The sequence below is a fragment of the Megachile rotundata genome, chromosome 12, assembly GCF_050947335.1.
Source record: "Megachile rotundata isolate GNS110a chromosome 12, iyMegRotu1, whole genome shotgun sequence".
In the NCBI taxonomy this organism is placed as follows: Eukaryota; Metazoa; Arthropoda; class Insecta; order Hymenoptera; family Megachilidae; genus Megachile; species Megachile rotundata.
The window spans coordinates 11,360,769-11,384,660 of record NC_134994.1 but is presented as its reverse complement, the minus strand read 5'-3'; the positions used below and the strand labels follow the sequence as shown (position 1 = coordinate 11,384,660).

The 23,892-nt window shown below is 39.1% G+C and overlaps 1 protein-coding gene and 1 long non-coding RNA gene across 2 annotated transcripts in view; one reads left to right on the top strand and one right to left on the bottom strand.

The window, feature by feature from the left end:
* The window catches only part of LOC100879481 (uncharacterized), a 73,735-nt gene that overhangs the window by 22,579 nt on the left and 27,264 nt on the right, over positions 1-23,892 (top strand). The window lies entirely within an intron of this gene.
* LOC143265487 (uncharacterized) lies at positions 455-4,723 on the bottom strand. The gene is made up of 2 exons (XR_013040094.1): positions 3,861-4,723; positions 455-3,797 (listed from the first exon to the last, which is right to left on the bottom strand). It is a non-coding gene; the product is annotated as an uncharacterized LOC143265487 (long non-coding RNA).

Below are 23,892 nucleotides of genomic sequence, written 5' to 3'. Positions count from 1 at the left end.
CTTTTGTCGGTCGATAGCGAATTCGAATATATCCGTCATGCTTGTTCGACTTAATCTTCCGATTAGAATATAATGAACTACTCTAACAGTTCATTTTCTTAAGCACCTTTTGCAAATGTAGGAAATAAATCCTGGAATTTAAGCATTTTTAAATTAAACAAAATTTTAAACTAACATGAGAAGACACTGACATATCTGTTAATACACGAAGACTATACTGTATGTTCCACCCCCTGTGGTTACCAGAGGGGAATTTACGATTTTATATTTACTTTGTCATTATCCTTGATCTTCCGACTGACTCGAATATAACGATCGAACTACCCTAATTAATTCTGTTAAACACCTTTTGCAAATTGTAGAAATAAAGATCCTGTAATTTGAACATTTGGAAGATTAACAAACTTTAAATCAACATGAGAAGGCACTAACGTATCTGTCAATATCAAAAGACTACAAGGTGTGTCCTTCCCTCTATGGTTACCAGAGGGAAATTTATGATTTTATATTTATTGTATCATTATCCTAATCTTGATCACTTGATCTTCCGACTGACTCAGATGTAACGATCGAACTACCCTAATTAATTCTATTAAACACCTTTTGCAAATTGTAGAAATAACGATCCTGTAATTTGAGCATTTGGAAGTTTAATAAATTTTAAACCAACATGAGAAGACACTAACGTATCTGTCAATATCAGAAGAATACAAGGTGTGTTCTTCTCTCTATGGTTACCAGAAGGGAATTTACGATTTTATATTTACTGTATCATAATCCTTGATGCACAGCGATTAACCCCGGATAAAGTGTTAAGGTGGTAAACTCTGTCGGCGAAATTCTATCATCTCGAACGACCTCCCCAGAATAACCGAGTTATCGTTCTCTGCAGCCCGAAGCAAAATGGCGCATCCGTCGCGTCTCGGGAAGAACTTCCGGGGAAATTTCTTTCCACGACATCCAGTGAAATCTAATAACGACCAAACATCCTTGACCCGGTTTCCGGGCTCGAGATGGCGTTAATCCAATACTGGTAGTCCGATCGCGTTGCCTTTTGATAAACGACCTGGTAAACAAAAGCTCGACGCGATCATTGGAACAGATAAAAGCGTCTTCTCCGTTTTCAGGACAGCCCGGGCTGTCCGTATCGATCGATCGAAAGGAAACGGTGAAAATAACGCGTCCATTATCCGCGATAGAAAGTCACTATCCCCAGGCTGCGGATAAAATCAATGAAAGCGAGCTACTGTCCGTGTTCACGGTCAATCGAGGATTTCGAGAACGCAAGAATTGATAGGTCGATAGAAAAAGATATCATCGAGAGATTGCAACTGTAATTCGAAAGTCGAGTAGGAGTAATTTTTGAGAAGCATTCGAATTACATTTCGTAGTTTATGTGACTTCCTTTTCCTGAGCTTACTTTCCCTGGAAGCTATTAAATATTCGTTCATAAAATAAAGTTTCTAGTGGACTTAAATGTTGGACCTAGTTCTCGACTCATTAGTATCATTCTAAAGTCTCAAGGTTTCAAAAATATCAAGGTCTCAAATTCTGAAGACCAATACTTTCGTCGTGTTAAAAGTGAAAGAGTCTTGACCTAAGATCTAGGTCTGCAAGTGTCCAGATCCAGTTCTCCACTCGTGTCGGTAGATCAATACCGAGCATTACCGACCGTGTGCACCGGTACCAGGGTGTTCCATATGGTCTCACAATAACTCAATCCCGAAGTTCGCGAAACTTAGTCCCAGTTGGCGTGTCGTCGAGACAGTTTACCGATGTTTCAACTCTGTCTCCAAGTTTTTGCCAACTGTCCATTCAGTCCAGTTTCGAAAGAATCTAGGGAGATAGTCGAACCTTGCCAAGCAAATTCTCGTTGCGGTATCCTTGATCCTGGCTTGGGCATGGAACGCGATCGCACGCTAGGGAACGAGGCCAGCGAAAGGATTATACACGGGCCGAAGAACGAAGTCGGTACGTTTTCCCATTGGTTGCTGGCCATCGGCCGACTCTGGCAGACCCGGCGTCGCCCGCGGTTTACGTTACCGATTACATCACCGTAGCTCCGCGATAAATGTGAGCGTGTACACAGAAACGTTGCTGCTTACGTGTACACGCGATTCGTAGCTGCTCACGGGTCTGCACACACAATGGTGGATCTGTTCTCCCGCGCGTACTGCACGTTCTAGGGAAATATGTTTCCTCGACTGGCAGACCTTGAACGGTGACTGGCTTTATCGCGCGGATCGCTGTTGCATTATTATTCCCTGTACACCTTTCGTGCCGGCGTACAACTACCAATTTCTTTCTCTCAGAACCTCCAGCTTACCTTTTTAACTAGTTGCTATTGGATACATTTTGCACAATGCGTGGCAGCTTTTCGTAACAGGTCGATTAAAGATTTAGGCGATCTATTCTTGATCCGTGACTATGCGTTTCGCTTCGTCAGCTGTGATGAAACGAGTCCACTTTTTCGTGATTCAACAGTTGTTCATTTCACTTTTGTTTTGTCCTCTGCTATTACCTTTCGATAACGGCATCGATTAATTACGCGCATAAACTCGTTCTTTTGATATTTCCATTTTATTTGTAATCCGACTGGTTTTTGTTATTCATACATTTGCAAATATAATAGCCGATCGGAATAATTTTATAACTTTATTCGATGGACTTCTTTCACGTAAACAACTTGCTGATTTCTCCGAGAATGATGTTTGGTTAAAACTTTAACCTTTATTTCAATTTTGTTGACACTACACCACATCTCACAAAATGTCATTGGACAAAAATCTTGGTGCATTTATAATTAGAATTATAGCTACTAATGATTCTAGAGTACTTAATCCTAACTATGTTTATTAAAATTCGTCGAGTAAGAGCTTGAACGAAGAACAGTTAAGCGACTGACCTCGATCGAAGTTTAGTTACTATTCTAAACAGTTGGTAACAGATATCACGAGACTCTCCTTGTAATCAACAAAAAGTAGATCTCCTCGCCTACTCGCTTTCTTGCCTGAGCGAGCAGGTATCCGTTCAGAAATAAAAACCCGGTTGCTCCAAATGTCGTAGCTGATAACAATGGAGCTTTAATGGAACGATCCAGGATATGTCGTAGATTACCGTCTAGTTTTATCGGATCGAAGACTTTGTTTTGCGAAATGTCATTGGGAGAAGCTCGAATCGTATGCAAACAGTATCCGATGTTGTTGTATTATTCATCGTATGAATGCAAATCAAGCGATTTCCCTCGAAATCGATGAAGCCATTTCTTCTCGAACATCCTTTTATTAAATGGACTTTTCGTGTATTAGCAGTTCCACACTTGCAGTCCTACTTTTCCGAACATGAGAACCCAGCAGAAGTCTCCGATGTGGTCGATCGAAACATGTCCTAGAGATTCAGATCGACCGTTCGCCAATAACGGCATGCAAAACAATATTACCATTCAATGTGTTCGAAGGTCGGCTTTCGCAATTCGCCATTTCGATTGAAGTGTCGAGACCTGTTCTGCGAATATTCAGTTTTGTGATAAAATGTATCGAACTTTGGCTAATTTTCAACTTTGGGGAAGATAAAACTTGTCAAGATGGATTTGACACCTTTGGATGCCTAATTCCTAGATATCTAGGTTTCTAGAGTCGGAGGTTTCTAGGTTTCTGGGTTTCTAGATTTCTGTATCGCATTCTTGTATCATCACATTCCTATATCTATATTACAGTCATAAATTTATCTCTAATATATGTATGTTCGGATATGTCCCTACATGCTTATTTAACACATGAACTGCCACACTGAAACAGCTGAAAATTGTATTAGGTAGCACTTTCATTTTTAGCAAATCTTATCAAATATTTTTACAGTACCTTGTCATATTTACTTTTCATAGTTACAAGCAGTTAATACGAGTATTTTCGATTAGGTAAGAGGATATATGGTAGATCTGTATGGTAATCGAAGTGGCATACGAGTGACATGACAGTCACAGTGTTAATATAAATGAGTGAAAGTAACATCGATGAAGCACACACAGTGCCACCAAATTTTGTAAATTGCAACGTAGAGCAGGTACCACTTTGCCTCTGACAGGGTTTAGCCATTGCTAGGGTTTTGAAAGATGAACATACAGTCAGCCATGATCGATCGTCCCGTAAACCACCAAACAGGCTAACACGAAATGTGCGTGTCTTTATTCGAGCTTTAATGTATTCCGCAGTTCGCTCGTTCGACATTCGCTGTTTACCTTGCAACAGCTATTTGCGTCCACGTGGCACGATATGGACGAGGTAAAAGCGGAACATCGGTTTTTACATCTTCGAAGGGGCGTGCTCCGTCTTTTTGCACGTCGTGTCGCGTCGCATCACGTCTCGCTTCAACGAGCCGATCGCAACCAGGGTGTGAAAGCAAAAGCAAAGCGACGCCGTAAAACACAAACTCCTTTTTCTTTCGTTCGAGGAACGAGGACATCCCGAGTAAAAGTTTCCCGGTTTCAGTCGTTTTTGTTCTCGAATTAGATCGATTTTCCAGCGTTTATTCCGACGGGTTTCACCGTCGCGACGCGATTTATGGGTCGGCCTTGCGCCAACTGGACCAAGACGCCCGAAATCGCGGCGGCGGTACGTTTCCATGGATCGAGAAATAGCATTCTCGCAAATTTCGCGGCAACAATCTCGAAGCTATTTCCCGAGGACTTTATTCGATGCTTCTCGAATATCGAGCGTTATTTTGGCGCGGAATTCGAAAACGAGTCGTGTCAAATATTTCAGAACACGACACTTTTGCTGCTACTTGCGAGTGTTTACGATTGAGATTCGATACCCTTTGGAACTGCGCCTTTGAATTTGTTGACGCTACAATATGCTCGCTTATTTAGGTAACTTTGGACTTTACGTAACTACGTTGATATATTTAAGTAATTGCAAATAAATGTTTTTCGTTTGAAATACCAATTGAAGTTAATTAATAGCCTAATCGATGTGTAATGATAGCATAATACTGTGTAGAGATTTTATCATTTTTATGAAGTTTGATCAAATCAGATAATGACAGCAATAATTGACAGGAAATTAAAAGGAGATAGAATGAATCTTCATCTTTTTTCTACTATCGATGTATGAATTGAAACGTTTGCTCAAACAACATTGGATCTCTAAAATGATTATACATTTTTCTTTTAAATAAAAATCTCTGAACAATTTTAACAACTACTTTATTCAATTTTCAAAGAGCTACATGTATTAATACACCTATAAAGAAGTATGAAAAATGTCGTTTGAAATCCTTTCTACAGATACCGTAATATAAATCAGTGTATCCAATATTTTACCTAACAGCTTTCTATTTTAAAATCGTCGCACGAGCCGCGAGATATCTTAATCAAATTTTCCAAACAAGCCGAAGCGCGTTATCGTTCCGATAAGCGAACGATACGCGACACAAACGTTACTTTGTGTCAAGCAAAATGTACGCTTCGCGAAGAACGTCCGAGAAAAATGATTTCCAACGAAATCATAAATTGATCATCGTAATGAACGTTAACAACGTCCGTTTCGTCGGTTACGTCACCGATAACCCAACGGCATTTCGCGTCGCGCGTTTCCCTCGTGTCTAGAAAATGGCCTCGGAAATTACTCGGCCAGTCATGCACAGGAGTTTCCACGTATTCGCGGGACCGTATTGTTGAACACTTGCAAAGATGCTCTTTTACGTAACTGCATTCTGCGAAGCTGAGAAACCGGCTCGTTCATCGCCAGAAAATTCCACTCGCATACCGACGTTAACGATTGCAAATTTCAATTTCTATATCCCGTTATTAATTACGTTTCTGGTATTTTACTTTCATTTGGGGATTGTGGGGGTTTTGGTAAATGGAGGAAGATGTAGAGATGTGGGGATGTGAGGATGTGAGGATGTGAGGATTTGAATATTTGAGGAGTTGAGGATTTAGAAATTTGGGGTTTGAGGGTTTCAAGGTTTTCAAGGGATGTGATATAGGGATTTGGGAATGGAGGAATCTGAGAATGTGTGGATCTCGAGATGTGGGTATGGGGCATGCAGGGATTGGGGGACGTAGAAAGTGGAGAACATAGGGATTCGGTGACGTGGAAAGTGGAGGACATAGGGATTCGGGGATGTGGAAAGTGGAGGGCATAGGAATTTGGAGCGTTGGAAGTGGAGGACATAGGGATTTGGAGTGTTGGAAGTGGAGGACATAGGGATTCGAGGCGTAGGAAGTGGAGGTCATAGGAATTTGGTGACGTAGGAAGTGGAGGACATAGGGATTCGGGGATGTGGAAAGTGGAGAACATAGGGATTCGGGGACGTGGAAAGTGGAGAACATAGGGATTCGGGGACGTGGAAAGTGGAGGACATGGGAATTTAGAGCGTAGGAAGTGGAGGACATAGGGATTTGGAGTGTTGGAAGTGGAGGACATAGGGATTCGAAGCGTAGGAAGTGGAGGACATAGGGATTCGAGGCGTAGGAAGTGAAGGTCATAGGAACTTGGTGACGTAGGAAGTGGAAGTCATAGAAACTTGGTGACGTCGGAAGTAGAGGACATAGAAATTTGGAGGCGTAGAAAGTGGAGGACATAGGTATTTGGACATGTAGTGATTTAGGAATACAAAGATCTCAGCACATAAGAATGTGGGAACATGAAGATTTCGGGACATAGCTATTTGTACAAGTAGTTTAGGGATGTAGATCCGAGGACGTAGGAATCTGGGATCATAAAAATTTCAAGACACAGGCATGTCAGTATATTTCTACCTAGACATGTAGTTATTTACAAATAGGAATTTGGGGAGGATTTAATAAGGGAAATAAGGGTTACGTAGTAATCTAAGTAATAACTTCAGAACATAGAAATCTTTGGGGACCAGATTGACGTAATTAGAGTGCCTCTGGTTCCCCACTAGAGACTCCATATCTTAATACAATAATAAATACTTGATATTTTCATCGATCCCTATCTCCATCATATACAAAGAACATAATTCTCCAGTCGAATACTTCACCCTGTAAATCCGCAATGAAACGAGCTCGTTATTCGCAGCCATTTCATCGGCGAATGATTTCACAGCGAACGTTTGTTCTGTTTAACCTTGTTCGCGGGCGTATGTTCTCCGTCGTGGAATGCCATTAGAAATCAACGAGTGTGTACCGTTATCAGAGCTCGGCGAAATGATACGTAGAACGTTGGCGACAGTGTTTACAAATAGTAAGCTAGATCTCTCGAGATACGACGAAGTGCGAAGCGATCGCGAATGTTTACGCGAAATCGGTTACGTTAACGCCGATCCGAGGCGAGGCCCGCTAAAAACAGAAGCGAGGTCGCGCGATCGTTTATACGAATTCTTTCTACATTTTTGTTTGCCGCTTTTTTTATCGCCTCGGAATATTGAATTTTCGTATCGCTTTGGAAAACACTCGTTACGCGAACTTGTTGCTTCCGCCGCATAATCGTTTGCGGTAATCGTCGATGCAGCCAGCGTAACCAACTCCGTGCGCATACGACGAATGAAAAAAAGAAATAAAAACGACGAAAACATCTGTTGTTACACGCTATGCGAAAGGAGAGGGGGCTAATCATGATTATTTACTTGGGTGTTCCATCTGCGCGGCTGATAGGGTAACGACTTCCTGTGCGACAAATAAAGTATCATTCATCCTGAAAGCCGGAGCAATTCTGCTTAATGACAGCGTCTCATCAAACACATAGTGTGTACACCTCGAGATATCTGCGGCGTTTCTAATAAATGTCTTCGGATAAAACAGACTCTGAAAGACAGTAATTATTAATAATATATGGGGCTTACAGGGTTACAGTTTGTTACAAACATATTAGTCTTTACAAACTACAATAAAAGTTTGCAAATATTTGTCTCATCCTCCTCTATCTTATTTCTACTCGTAAAAATTGAAGGCCAATTTATATTAGCACCAAGACAAGTTTTATAGAGACAAGTTTTATACTGAAAATATTGTGGAAGACAAAAATGGCGAATATGTAAAAAATAAACATCCTATAGAAAAGTCACCGAAATGCCTCGAATATTGTTCGTCCTCGAACAATCAACCCGAAGGTCTAAAAATATGGTTCATCGTACATTGACCGGCTAAAATAGCTGCTTATCTTCAGGGCCAATCGATGATTTATCGTAGGTTTTAATCCGGCGTTGTTATGAGTGTGCTCGATACACGCGAATTCGTCGGTTTCGAATGTTCTACAGAGCACGCTCGTTGCGAGAGGATTTACTTTACGTAACCGCGAGCATGCAGCGAACTACAACTGCATGCATGCACATCGCGTCGCTGGTAATTCGAGAACGAGACGCTTATCGCTTTATTAGTCGCTCTTTATTGCACGGACGATTCCGTTGACAGCCTCGAGGCTGTGACAATCAAGCGAAGCCAATAGCCAACTCGAAGAAAGCTTACAGATATGATAAATAATTATTCGACGATTTTATCGTAGAATATCTGCTGTTGCTCTAATGTTTGAACGTTCTATCTCCGCTGGGAATTTCCGAACTTCTGTGAATCTGATTGGAGGATGGTATTTTTCACGGTGCATTTGTAGTTTTGGGAGAAATATTTACTTGTATTGCACTATTTTTATGAGCTGGAGAGACGTGAAAGTGTGGAGGTTTCAAGTTTGATGATTTTGGAATTTTAAAGTTTAATAATTTCAAGATAATAAAGTGTCAAATTTTGAAAGATACAGTGGTTTCAAATTTGTTGCATTCGAAAGGTTCGAAATTCTAAAATATCAACATTCCACAATTCCATAATTCCAATATTCCAATATTCCACAATTCCAGTACTCCACAATTCAATATTTCACAATTTCAACACTCCACAATTCCAATATTCCACAATTCCAACACTCCACAATTCCAACACTCCACAATTCCAATATTCCACAATTCCAATACTCCACAATTCCAACACTCCACAATTCCAATATTTCACAATTCCAACACTTCACAATTCCAACACTCCACAATTCCAATATTCCACAATTCCAGCACTCCACAATTCCAATACTCCACAATTCCAATATTCTACAATTCCAACACTCCACAATTCCAACACTCCACAATTCCAACACTTCACAATTCCAACACTCCACAATTCCAATATTCCACAATTCCAGCACTCCACAATTCCAACACTCCACAATTTCAACACTCCACAATTCCAATATTCCACAATTCCAACACTCCACAATTCCAACACTTCACAATTCCAACACTCCACAATTCCAACATTCCACAATTTCAATACTCCACAATTCCAATATTCCACAATTCCAGCACTCCACAATTCCAACGCTCCACAATTCCAATATTCCACAATTCCAACACTACACAATTCCAATATTTCACAATTCCAATATTCCACAATTTCAACACTCCACAATTCCAATATTCCACAATTCCAAGATTTCAACATTCCAACACTCCCACATTTCAACATTCCCGCATTACCACATTCCAATATTCCAAAACTAAAAAATTTTTAAATCCCAAACCCCAAAGCTTCCATCGTCCCAAAATTCCAAAGTCCCCTCCCCAAATACCAAACTTTGAGATCGAATAAAAATTTCAATGATCCCAAAGAGCCAATATCAGTACCATTAATCATAAGTGTTCGAACGCGTGTTAAGTCTCATGGCAATTTTCGCAGTGGCAGTCGTGTCACTTATTTTTAGTCGGATATAGGTTGACGATCGCACGAGGTACACTCGTGCTAGAAGAGTACAAGTAGTATACGCCTGTGTGAACACAGACCGTATGTTCTATCTTATAAGCCGTAGGCTTCGATCGACACTTTGTTCCATCGCCGTATCCGAACACGTGGCTCAGAGAACGAGATAAGGCTAAGGATAGATCATTTTGCCAGCGGGTGACCTCATTTTAGTTTCACTACAGTAATTTGATCAATAAGTCTCTAGTATTCTTCAACTTAAAAGCAATACTTCACAATCGAGTGCGGAGTATGATCACTGTCAACATTTCAAGGTTTTACAGATTTATTGACAGGAGGGAAATTCGAGGAGATTTTATCGATATGTTCACGGTTGTAATATTGACAGCGTATGTTAATTGTCTGACTGGTCATATTCTTTGTATCCTTCTTTAGTATTCTTTAGCTATCTTGTAGATTGTATTTTACTATCTTGTAGATTATAATTTTAATATTTCAAGGTCCTCAAGATTTGACGGTACTGAAATGTCGACATCACATGTTGTAAATCTCTCCACATCTGTCAAATAACTCACAATGAAAGTGATCACACAATTTTCACAGTTTTGTTGAACCTTGAACATAAATTGCAGGTTTGAAAGTACCTAATTCATTAAAAAGTGAAGGAAACTTCAAAATAGCGTGTTTTGAAGTTACCGATGAATAAGCCTTATCTAAATGGATCTCGAACATCGGAATCGATCGAACTCGCGAGCACCGTTGATGGAAGGGCTCACAGCACGAGCTAGCGTTTCTAGATAAATAGGTCGTACGTGCATTCTTTTATTGTCTTTAAGTGGTGAATCTATTCCTAAAGTAGGTTTCCCTGGTGCTGAAACATTATACCGTAGGCCATCGCATACTATGCAAATCTTCATGGGCTTGATAGTAGAAACTGGAATGAATGTTCGAAAGTAGACCATAATTTTCTGTCTCTTTTTTTAAACGTCAACGCGTTAACTTGAGACAGTGATTCATGTTTTCATGTGACGTCAACGGACAATTAACACGTGGACTTTAACGGGCGATGTATTCGTGACTTTGATATGTAATTCTCTTTAGTCCATTTTTGTTTTGCTATTGCACATTAGTAATTTTATTATGAATTTTGTAGGGAATTTTTTAATGAATTTTTTAATGAATTTTTCAATGAATTTTTCAATGAATTTTGTAGTGAATTTTTTAATGAATTTTTTAATGAGTTTTGTATTGAATTTTTTTTATGAATTTTATAAAGAATTTTGTTAATGAATTTTATAATGAATTTTGTACTGAATTTTTTGTTGAATTTGTTAAATGAATTTTATAAGGAATTTTGTACTTGAATTTTGTACTGAATTTTTTAATGAATTTTTCAATGAATTTTGTATTGAATTATTTTTATGAATTTTATAAAGAATTTTGTTAATGAATTTTATAATAAACTTTGTACTGAATTTTTTGTTGAATTTTTGAATGAATTTTGTACTTGAATTTTGTACTGAATTTTTCAATGCATTTTTCAATGAATTTTGTGGTGAATTTTATAATGAATTTTATAATGAATTTTATAACGAATTTTGTAGTGAATTTTGTAATAAATTTTGTAACGAATTTTATTAATGTTATCGAGTGACAATTGCAGATCAACACAATGGCAATGAAAATTGTGATAAATCAAAATTACAACATATTAAAATTATTCATCATAAAGATGATCAAGTTAGGTCAGTTAATAAATTCCTGTCAGCGTGCTACTTTATATTAATATAACATAACAATGCAATATAAAATTCAATAACCTCGCTGAAATATTCAATTTCAATAATTAAATTCTGGTTTAAAGTCGATGATCGAAGTGTCATATCTTAAACATCCCGTTACAGAAATCAATATGTACACCGTATCGATTGTCACAGTAATAGCCATGTCTGGTGTGCCAGACAAAACTATTGATTATCAAGTATCTCACTAATTGCATTATTCTAAACATTTTCCTTGAACCACGTGTTAAAAATGAACAAGTTTGGTTCTATCATGGCAATCAGCTAATTGACTTTGAAGTGAAGTTTTACTACATATGTAAGCTACAATGACGTACAATGACGTATGCGTGACATGTTATTTCTTCCTACAAACAGATCAGAATTACTGCAAGCTTTAACTCACGATGACGTAGCATCGCGTCACAGAACGCTCTGTTCATTTTTTTCTCGAAGTCTTACATCACCGATCCAATCACGAGGAAGATTTTCGCAAATGTCAATTCTATAGCGGGTGTTTACGATGCGTTTCAGTACATTTCCTCCGCTAATATAAATATCCCGCGGCCTTTTCAACGTCTATTTCTGCGATGGATATTTTCACACTGGCCAACGATTTGACTGAAAACTATTTCGAACGGCACGCGCCGTTCTTTCGATCGGTAATTTATCTCCTGGCGAAACACCGTGTAACGATCCGACCCACAGTGTGTCGTTTAGCCAATCTAGCGAGACAAAAATCCTGCTTCAAAGAAATACTGATTATCTTTCGTTTTATTGGTTTTTCATTAATCAAACACATGATATTTCGTTAAACATTAATGATTATACATATTTGCAAAATTATTTAACAGTTAACCTGATGAAGGCCTAACCTAATGCTGACCTAACCTGATGCTGATCTAGCGCAATGCTAACCTAACCTAATGCAGACCTAACCTGATGCTGACATAGACTAAGAAAAATCACAAGCACGGAAAAAATGCTCATAGAAGCAAAGATCTTCAGATACTATTAACAGATCATTACATATTGTTTTTTACATTAATATTGATATTTTCTTATAAAATGGACATTCTACTATAATGTCAGTGAACATATCTGTGGAAGTTGCAAAATTGATTTTTGTCCCGCTAGATTAGTCAAACGATACACTGTGTGACACGGCGATAACTCGAACACGTTTGCGTTCGTGCCCGTTCCAAGCTGAGATCAGCGTTTCGGAAACGCGAGCGGCATTTTTCTTTTGATCGTGACACGTGCCGTGTTCTCTTCCAGTTAGAGAACCTACCTGCAACGCAAACCAATTCAATTCGGCGATAGCCGCGATTACGATCGCGTGTCGGGAAATTGCTCACGACAGTCACGAATGACACCGTTGATGCACGAGAATCATCCTCCGACACCGTTTTACCCTCCTTTTACTCGGAAAAGAACCGCTTCTTTCCTCATAACTTCTTCGAAATCTACAGGCATTTTGAAATTTTTAAATATTTTGTCTCTCGTTTTTAAATATTTTTGTGTGGGTAACATTGAAGTAACATTGAAACGTTTCGACAGGAAGAATTTTTATGACAGGTACATGATGTATTTAAAATTTTGATAAAGTCAATTTTAATTTATTTAGAGTAGGAGTATTATATCAGTTATTTATAGTAGGAATAAACAGAAAGAACTTTTGAGGATTTTCAATGTTCAGATAGCGACAGTAATAGATTAAAAGATGAAATTACAAGATTAAGTGTATTATAGTGTCTGACTACAGACGTCAGTTTTTACTGTGATGTTGAACATATTACTCATAACACATATGTGTACATTATAGATTACATACATGTTACTATTATACACACATGTATATTTCTTATCTTGTTTTTAGTGCAATAATCGTACATGTACCATCAACACATGTGTATATGATTATTAGTTACTTATAATAGATACATTACATACATGTTACTATTATACATACATTACACACATGTTATTATTACACATACATGTATATTTTTTGTCTTGTTTCTAATGGAATAATCATACATGTACCATCAATACATATGTATATGATTATTACTTATAATAGATACATTACATATATGTTACTTTTATACATACATTACATACATGTTAGTATTATACATACATTACACACAAGTTATTATTACACATACATGTATTTTTTTTGTCTTGTTTCTAATGGAATAATCATACATGTATCATCAATACATATGTATATGATTATTAATTACTTATAATAGATACATTACATATATGTTACTTTTATGCATACATTACATACATGTTAGTATTATACATACATTACACACAAGTTACTATTATACATACATGTATATTTTTTGTCTTGTTTCTAGTAGAGCAATCATACATGTACCATCAACACATATGTATCTAACTATTAACATATAAATCTAATTTATTATAATTGTGTCCATTTGATAAACCTAACCTAACCTATTTTTGCTGCAAATTTTCTTTTAAACGTACAGATTGTAACTGAAGTTTCGTCCCAGTATTTTTACCACTTAAAATATTTTTAATGATGAAATTGCGATAACTACCGCGCAGAACATTCGCTATCTCTCGTGAAGCTTATATCAGCGGTGCTCGTGTCAGTAGTTGAGAACCACTATTATAACGTGTCTGACCACATACGTCAATTTTCACTGTAGCGGTCACCGTGTTAATCACGCGATGTAACGCGTCGCAATCTAATAGAGACAGGCGATCAATATATCTACATCATCGTTATTTCAGAATACACGTTTGCTGTGCTGAAACACATGTCGTATAGCAAAAGTCACTCTATGAGTCAAAAACATTAAATAGCCTTAACATTTTAAACTCATGAAGTTGTAAATTAAAATAGAGAAATGTCAAGCTAAAATATTGGTAAAATCCTAAGTTAAAGTGTAGTTAATATTCTAAGATAGTACTCAAATTTTCTAATTTCCAAATTTTCCAATTTTCCAATTTTCAAATTTTCAAATTTTGCAATTCCCAAATTTCCAAATTCGAAATTTTCCAATTTCCAAATTTTGCAATTCCCAAATTTCCAAATTCGAAATTTTCCAATTTCCAAATTTTGCAATTCCCAAATTTCCAAATTCGAAATTTTCCAATTTCCAAATTTTCCAATTTCCAAATTTTGCAATTCCCAAATTTCCAAATTCGAAATTTTCCAATTTCCAAATTTTGCAATTCCCAAATTTCCAAATTCGAAATTTTCCAATTTCCAAATTTTCCAATTTCCAAATTTTCCAATTTCCAAATTTTCCAATTTCCAAATTTTCCAAATTCCAAATTCCAAATTTTCCAATTTCCAAATTTTCCCATTTCCAAATTTTCCAATTTCCATATTTTCCAATTTCCAAATTTTGCAATTCCCAAATTTCCCAATTCCCAAATTTTCCAATTTCCAAATTTTCCAATTTCCAAATTTTGCAATTCCCAAATTTCCAAATTCCCAAATTTTCCAATTCCCAAATCTCCCAAATTCCAAATTTTCCAAATTCCAAATCTTCCAATTCCCAAATCCCCCAACTCTCAAATCTTCCAATTCCTAAATTTCCCAATTCCCAAATCTCTCAAATTCCAAATCTTCCAATTTCCAAATCCCCCAACTCTCAAATTTTCCAATTCCCAAATCTCCCAATTCCCAAATCCCTCAATTCCCAAATCTTCCAATTCCTAAATCTCCCAACTCTCAAATTTGCTAGTTCTCAACCCTCCAATTCCCAAACTCCCATCCTCAAATTTGCCAATTCTCACATCCCCAATTCCCAAATCCCCTATTCCCAAACTTCTCAATTCCCAAACCCCTAATTCTCAAGTCCCTTATTCCCAAATTTCCCAATCCCCAAATCTCCCACTTCCCAAATCCGCCAATTCCAACTCTAAAATCCCAAGTAACATTCCTAAAATCCCAACTTAAATTACAGTTAATATTTCAAGCAACCATTACCGAAATACCATTACTCCCAAGCAAAAGTACTGAAACCGAAGTCGAAAGTGTTTGGCACGTTCGCACGTTCCATTTTATTCTCCGTCGAACGGTACCAGCATCGTTCTAGACAATTACGTTCACGTGGTAATTGCTTACGTAAGCTAGTGGTGGCACAACAGACGAGCAGATTTTTGCTAAGCAGCTCGTTAATTATTAGATAACGACGGCACGAGCAGACACAGCGGCACCGAGGTTAAAAAACAAAATTCTTATCAGTCGAATGCTTGTTTCGTAGCTCGCTAATCGACTATCGTACGACCGTTTATCGGAACGTCAGTTGTCCGCGTGTCTGCTCGTTCAGAAATTTTGGTCGCTCGATGCAAACGGTTTTTAACGGTTCAACGTCGATAACGCGACCTCGCTAATCTGCCATTTGCCTCCTTCGGTTTACGTAATTGTTTCCTACGTTTTCTCCGTCGATTGTCAACTGCACGTAAACAGAATTATGCGCCGATAATCGAACGGCTTTTGTGATCGTAATCGAATTGCGAATGCACCGAATAATACAGATAAGACTTACGACTTTGCATTCCTTTGGCGAATTATCAATGGATTAATTCATCAATGTTATCTACTTCATAGTCGGACAAACAGAATTTCCTGTCTTTTGATTGTTATCATAGCTTTTCAAGTGGGTTACAAAAAATTAAGTTTATTGGTCATACACAGAAATATGTGTACTTTGATGGTTTTGACAGATAAGTGAATACTTTGATAATAAATTACTAACTGGTCAAATGACCGCTCCACAAGTTTCTTATTATTAGCTACACGTTTTGTGAAAATACATTTTTTAAAATCAACATTGATTTTCATCAAGATTAAAAATAAATGTGTGTACTAATTTATGTTTCGTCGTTTGTTTATTTATTTTTTAACTTCATTTTTAATTTCAAATTAAGTAGACATTATATCTGTAGGTTTAGCGTTAAAGGTACCAGACTTGATCACAGAAGTTTAGGTTGAACTCTTGTGAAGAAAGTCGAATGTGAAATATACAGAAACAAGTGTAGTTGCATTTGATGGATTCGTCACGTATTTGAGAGTCTTAAAAGCATCATATGTACTGGTACCTCACCATAGAAGTTTAGATTGTAGTCCTGTAAGAAAAGTCGAATGTGAGACATACAGAAACAAGTGTAGTTGCATTTGGTGGATTTGTCACATATTTGAGAGTCTTGAAAGCATCATATGTACTGGTACTTCACCATAGAAGTTTAGATTGTAGTCCTGTAAGAAAAGTCGAATGTGAGACATACAGAAACAAGTGTAGTTGCATTTTGTGGATTTGTCACATATTTGAGAGTCTTAAAAGCATCATATGTACTGGTGCCTCACCATAGAAGTTTGGGTTGTAGTCCTGTAAGAAAAGTCGAATGTGAAATATACAGAAACAAGTGTAGTCGCATTTGATGGATTCGTCACATATTTGAGAGTCTTAAAAGCATGATATGTACTGGTACCTCACCACAGAAGCTTAGATTGTACTCTTGTGAAGAAAGTCAAACAAAAAAGCAGAGGAATGTGTATAGTTTGATGGATTTGTAATATATGAGCTCCTTAAACGCTTACAATTAGCCCGGAAAAGGTGATCCGTTTAAATGAATCAACGCTTAATTGTGCAGCTCGCGGTGTGTCGGTTACGTAATAAACATGCATATGCGAAACACCGACTCGAGAAACGTTGATCGTAACAAATGCAAAAGGAGTGGGCAGCGCATCGATTACATGCATACACTTGTGCAAACGAGAAGTGTCACAAGAGTAGTCGGCGTATCATGTTTTATGCATGAATCAATTCTGCCATTGTTGTTATTCGTCCAAGAGTCTTCAGCCACCCACAACATCCTCCGCACCCCAATTTCGGATAACTGTATCGGCACCACGTGGATACCTTGCGAAACGTGACGTTTTGAAGTATACTTCAGATCACAGCTTTCTCTTGTAATCGTAAAAACGCTGTGGGAAATATAACAGGGTAGTAGTAATGTATCAGCGAGCGATTGATCGAGTTGCCCGGTTGTAATTAACACGGTAAACTCGATTAAACTTCCAGTTTAGTATGCTATTTTATGCACGGACCTAATCCCGCAGCGAACGGGAGCGATCGAGCGCTACGTCTCCAACCGATATTCACACCGATAATTTCCGCGTGCCGTCATATTCCCTGATAAACGGTAATCGACGATCAAACTTTACGATGTTATTAACTGTTAACTGGGTTCGAATTTTGTAACGAATGCATTTGCTGGTTTACTTTTTTTCAAGTTTCTGAATTCTCAAACTTACTTAACTTGACATGATTGTAAATTAGCAATGATTTCAAATTTTTTTATTTTTTTAAGTTTGTAAATACTGAAATTTTCAAGTCTCCAAATTAATGAACCTTCAAGTTCCCAAATTTCCCAATTCCCAAATTTCGGAATTTCAAACTCTCTGAATTCCCAGATCCCCCAATTTCCAAATCTTCCAATTTCCAAATCTCCGAATTCCCAAATCCCCTATTCCCAAATTTCCCAATTCTCAACCCCCCAATTCCCAAGCGCCCAATTGCCAAGTGCCCAATTCCCAAGCGCCCAATTTCCAAATCTCCCAATTCTCAAACCTCCGAATTCCCAAATCCCATATTCCCAAATTTCCCAATTCTCAACCCCCCAATTCCCAAGCGCCCAATTCCCAAGCGCTCAATTTTCAAATCTTCCAATTCCCAAACCTCCTAATCCCCAAATCCCCTATTCCCAAATTTCCCAATTCCCAACCCCCCAATTCCCAAGCGCCCAATTCCCAAATCCCCTATTCCCACATTACTCAATTCTCAACCTCCCAATTCCCAAGCGTCCAATTCCCAAGCGCCCAATTCCCAAATCTCCTAATTCCCAAATCCCCTATTCCCAAATTTCCCAATTCCCAACCCCCCAATTCCCAAGCGCCCAATTCCCAAATCTCCTATTCCCAAATTTCCCAATTCCCAACCCCCCAATTCCCAAGCGCCCAATTCCCAAATCTCCTATTCCCAAATTTCCCAATTCCCAACCCCCCAATTTCCAAATCTCCCAATTCCCAAACCTTCTAATTCCCAAATTTCCCAATTCTCAACCCTCCAATTCCCAAGTGCCCAATTCCCAAATCCCCTATTCTCAAATTTCCCAATTCTCAACCCTCCAATTCCCAAGCGCCCAATTCCCAAATCCCCTATTCCCAAATTTTCCAATTCTCAACCCTCCAATTCCCAAGCGCCCAATTCCCATGTCCCTAATTCCCAAGTCTCCACATCTCCAAATCTCCAAATCCCCAAATCTCCAAATCCCTAACCTCCCCAACCTCATAAATCCCCAAAACCTCAAATCTCCAAACCTAATCTCCTCAACTCCTCAAATCCCTAAAATCCCACTGACCCGCCTTCCCCACATAGACCTCATCAAAGCATTCTAACATCCTCAGACCCAATACCAACCACTCCCCAACAACCTTAACAGCACCTGCAGCTACTAGTGTTCCAACCCTGTTTGCATATCCCTGTTCCGTGTCCTTTAATTTGCCTATCATCGGTCGGAATCGATCGAGGCTCTTCCTGGCGAAGAGAGTTCCTGGTTCAGAGGATGCGGAATTCGCGACCGCCTCTAATTAAACGCGTGTTCCTCTTAATCGAAACGCGGTGGACGCGTTTGTGATTCACGCGACGTCTACAAAGCCAGCAGTCGGCTGCGGTGACACGAGCACGTATGCACACAAGCGTGCACACAAGCGTGCACGTATCGAGCTAGCCACCACGCGAGCAAACCACATTAGGCGTGTGCTGCATTAGCACGTGGTTGGTCCGTTGGCTGCGGATTACGTAAGCGCGAGGTAACCGGGGACAATGTCAAGGCTGGAGGCTGCGTTACTATCCACACCCCGTTCTTGGGATCCTAGGCAACTCCGTTATTAGGTAACTAGAAAAGTAAACAGATCACTTGGTGTCAATGTCATCCTTTATTCTGAGTGTCTAGAACGTAGTTGAGGACTGAAAAATGCAGTCTTTTGTTTTACGATAACACAGGTGTTACACGTGTTAGGTAGATGATTCGTGAGATCATCGTTGGCCTCGAGAAACCGATGTCAATATCGAGATTCGTACTTGAGTTAGAGATAACTCAAGTTCAACTTTAGTTTACAAAAATTTCTGCACTTATTTTATATTACTCTTCCAAAACTGTTAACTCTATTTCCGTTCTGTGAATGATTTAGTATCCTTGAAGAGGTTAAAGTCTTCTGAAGATCGGAAGATAGCGAAAATTGAGACAACTTAGCTACGTAAACAAACTGACTGTACCCGAAAGTATTTGTCGCGCTATTCTTCATCTGGCATGACGCACTTGCAAGCTCCGTCGATTTTCGAAAGAAGCGTGAACTGATGTGTAACGTTGCGTAAAGATTTGGCAGAGATTTAGCGATATCGGGCTCGTCTCGAAGGTTATAGCTCCTCTAGATTGCGTGGGTAGCGATGCTTCTTGTTTGGCTTCGTCCGCGATGCTTTTGATAGCTTATACAAGATGCAACCGTGACGGATCAATTCGTTACCCCGATGACAGCGCGAACTTTAAAGAGCTCCTTCGGGGGCGTATCCGCAGTGTATGAATGGAGGAATTACACAGAGATTCATTGCGAAGCTTGTCCTGGAAAAAGTATCCATTTGTCGAATGACAAATTTGACCTTTATACTCGTCGTTTTAATACAGAGTCTTTGTAACGGAAATTTATTAAGCTCCAGAGTTAAATATTGCGAACGTTCCGCGTTCCTTAATACCAGAATGTCCCGATGAAAGATTGAAAGCCGACGGAAATACCATCCCCCATCTTAACGATAAATAAAACGGAATAGAAACATCTGAAATAACGTGCAAAAATATTCCAGGATAAATGTGGATCGTTTCTCTAATCGATTGAACGCGATCGCTCGATTTATATTTAATCTTGAGATCGCGGCGAGGCGTCGCGTTGTCGTGGCAATTTAAACGCCTTCGTATCTCTTGTTTCACTCGGGAAACGACTTCCTGTTTGACGGATAAACTCCACCATTTAAGTATATTTGCCGAGAGTCGATGTTCAATCGACGCGTCGATACTTGTACATTGTATATAGAGGTGCAGCATTGTATCTAGACGTTGATGTAATATCAGCCGATTCACAGCTGTCTCACGTGAGGTAATCGTGGCCTGGCTTCTTCTATTGCGCTCCGATGTGCTTCTTTTCAATCGAACTGACACGAACTAGCTTCGTTTCTTTTCTAACTGTACGATTTCTAGATTGCATCACGTCGACTTTATTCGATTATCCCGGTATTATTAGATGGTCATTTCTGCACGATGCGGCGTGTGACACATCATGATTGACTATGAACTTCCTAAATTCTTAAGTATTTAGATCTCTAAGCAAATAAATATTTTCCCTCAAGTTTTTACATCACCAATTCTGAAATTTTTAATCCATAATTTATAAGGTTTGCAAACTTCTTCTTGTACATCTTCAGATTTCTAAATCTAGTTCCTCATTTCTCAAGTTCCTAAAATTCAAACATCACAAACTGATCCAAAGCTACATTAGACCTCCGCAAAGATAACCCAAAGGCCCTCCAGGTTTACTAATCTCTTCCAACAACAATCGACTACCGGAATAACCAAGAAGAAAGGGTAACAAAAGAGTAAAACGATCGATTAACTCTAAGAGCAATTCATCGTCAAGATCCTAAGAACACCGTTTCCGATTTTCCCGTTTTTCCCGGGTCCGATAATTGGTCCATCGTCGAGATTCCGATCGACAGATGAACCGAGAGGGAAGCAAAGATAGGACAGCCAGCTGAAAGCAAAGTCTCGTGTTTACCGCTCCTCTCGTGATTCAAGATATTGGAAAAAGGTGGAGGACGATCGTAACTGGATCTAACTACCGTGGCCAATAACGTGGCTAGGTGGAGAGATACGATATAAAACCAAAAGTGATTAAATCACCGCAACACTTCCTTGGACCGTTTAACCCCCAGAGCAATGACGCATGAATGGAGGCGACCCAGTCCGCGTTTGAACTTCGGACACGGATTATGATTTACGATAGCGAAACCGGTTAAGTGCGCCGAACACTGGAACGATTCATTTCGCGTAACCGCGTTCATTGTTTTCCTTGATTAAGCAGATTTCGTGAGCGGAGAACCGTCTGTGCGCCATTTTAATGCTTCTCTATGGCGTTTCGATGCTTTAACAGCGTTCCGATGATTTAATGGCGTTTTGAGGCTTCTTGATGTAGATTTTAGGAATTTAGGGGTACAAAGTTTATTTTTTAAAAAATAATTCTTGTTACTTTTACTGTTTTTGATAGTTTTCTTGTAAGTTATTGGTGAGGTGTAGAAATGAGGTTAGGTTTTCGCTTCAAGGTATCTATGCAATTTCTGTACAATTTTCTTTAACAATTTGATTAGGTTTGGTGTAACAATTTGATGTCCACATTGGTACAAAACAAGCATTGGTACAATTAGGATTTTTGTCTAACTCTTAGCTCTTACCAAGACTCTTAGCTTCATTGAAAGTCAGAGTTGATCCTTAACCTTAATTCAGTGTTTGTCTCCAGCCTGCAATATATATTACAGTCTTATATATTATAAGAGTCTTCGTTATAGAATTAAGATTAGGTGCAATCTGGAAAAGAGGTCTAGCACGAGTTACAAAGAAAATGAAGCTCATGATCTAGCTAATGATACAGATGTAGCTACTTATGAAATGACGTAGACTAGTAACCCTCCAAGTCGTAAAAACTAAATTTGCAAACGTCAAAATTCCCGTGCCAAAAGATGAAATGCTAGGGTTAACCTAGGTTGCATGTAATATTTAGGAAGAATCATCTCGCAATTTCCTATTTTTGGTCGTTGCAACGCCGGAGTACAATGGAGCAGCGTATTAGAGCTACCAGTTGCTCTTCCGCTTTGTTTCGCCCGCAATCTCTCAAGTTGAAGAGGATCGAGCAGCAAAACACGGAAAGCTGACCGTGTTCCTGGACGATCTTCCTGGTCGATCGATCGATCGCGAGGCACGCGGTGACCCATTGTTCACGGTGGGAGGCCGACTAGCGGACCGGATGCAAAAGAACTCGCGAGTGCTCGACGCCGCGTGTACGCTCGAACGAACAAAGGAGAACTATTTTCGTCCGATGGTTTCATGGAAGTGACCCCGCAGAAACGGTGCTCTCTCTCTCTCTTATCGTCCCTTCGTATTTAGGTCGCAAGCCACGCTCTCTCACCGCCCTGTGCCGAATCGTGCGACGTTGGATATGAGCCTTGTTCCAAATTTAGTGCCGGGGCTCGGTCTCGAAAGGCTTCTTCCACCCTCTACTCCCCCGCCTCCGCCCCCGCGTCCCTCCTAACCATCGCGATGCCGGCCTGCTACTTGTTCCGAACGACTCGAAGGTTTTTGGCGCTCGTAAAAGATTCCGAGAACGGCGGGTTGTCTCCTCGCGTTATTGCTTCGCCATTGAATACCGCGTGACGCGAGCCACCGGAAACGGTATACGCTATCGGCCAACACTCGCTAATTTGGGAGTAACCTTTCAATTAACTATTAATATGTTTTCTGAGTAATACCATTTTAATTCGAATGATTTGCATTAATTAACGCGTTGACGGGCGGGATTCTTCGGGTTATTTTCATTGGATGTCAAGGAAAGTCTGAGACAGCTTTAGGAAAATTTTAAGCTAGACTTGATCTTTTATTATATCACACTCGTGACTATGTGATCAACCAGTATTTCCACTGCTGCTGACTGATTTATTGATTGATTGATTGACTGATTTCATATGGACCCCGACTGTTATGATCATTGGTCCAACTGCTGCTGTATTTTCTAAAAAATTTGAAACGCCTTCCGGTTTGAAAACTGGTGTACCTTATGCAAGCTAGTACGATAAGAGGCTGTTTAACTAGAATAATTTTAAAAAGTAGCCAACAGCACTGATATTTATCTTAATTTCACTTGGTGTCTGGATAACAGCGTTGCAATCTCGAGATAGCTATTTATAACGATTAATTGTTACGCGATAAAGATGTTCTTGGCCTATACCAAGGAAGTAGAACTGCAACGAGTCACCTGTTCTTTCTTCCGTAGAACGATGGATTTATAACGTTTCACAATTTATTGTCTGCTGACTAGCACTTTGCTTCGGCATTGAACTTGGAGCACGTATCGCATGATTTATTATTGCTCGTTTATCGAGATTGTGTAGGTGGTACTTGGATCTTAATGCAGCGTGGACCGCGTTCCTATTTAACCACGGCAGTGATTACTATTTCGATACGCTTTTAAATCTTTCAAGTTTATGGCCTGAACTTTCCCATTTGAAGAAGTTTTAAAGCAGTTTTATA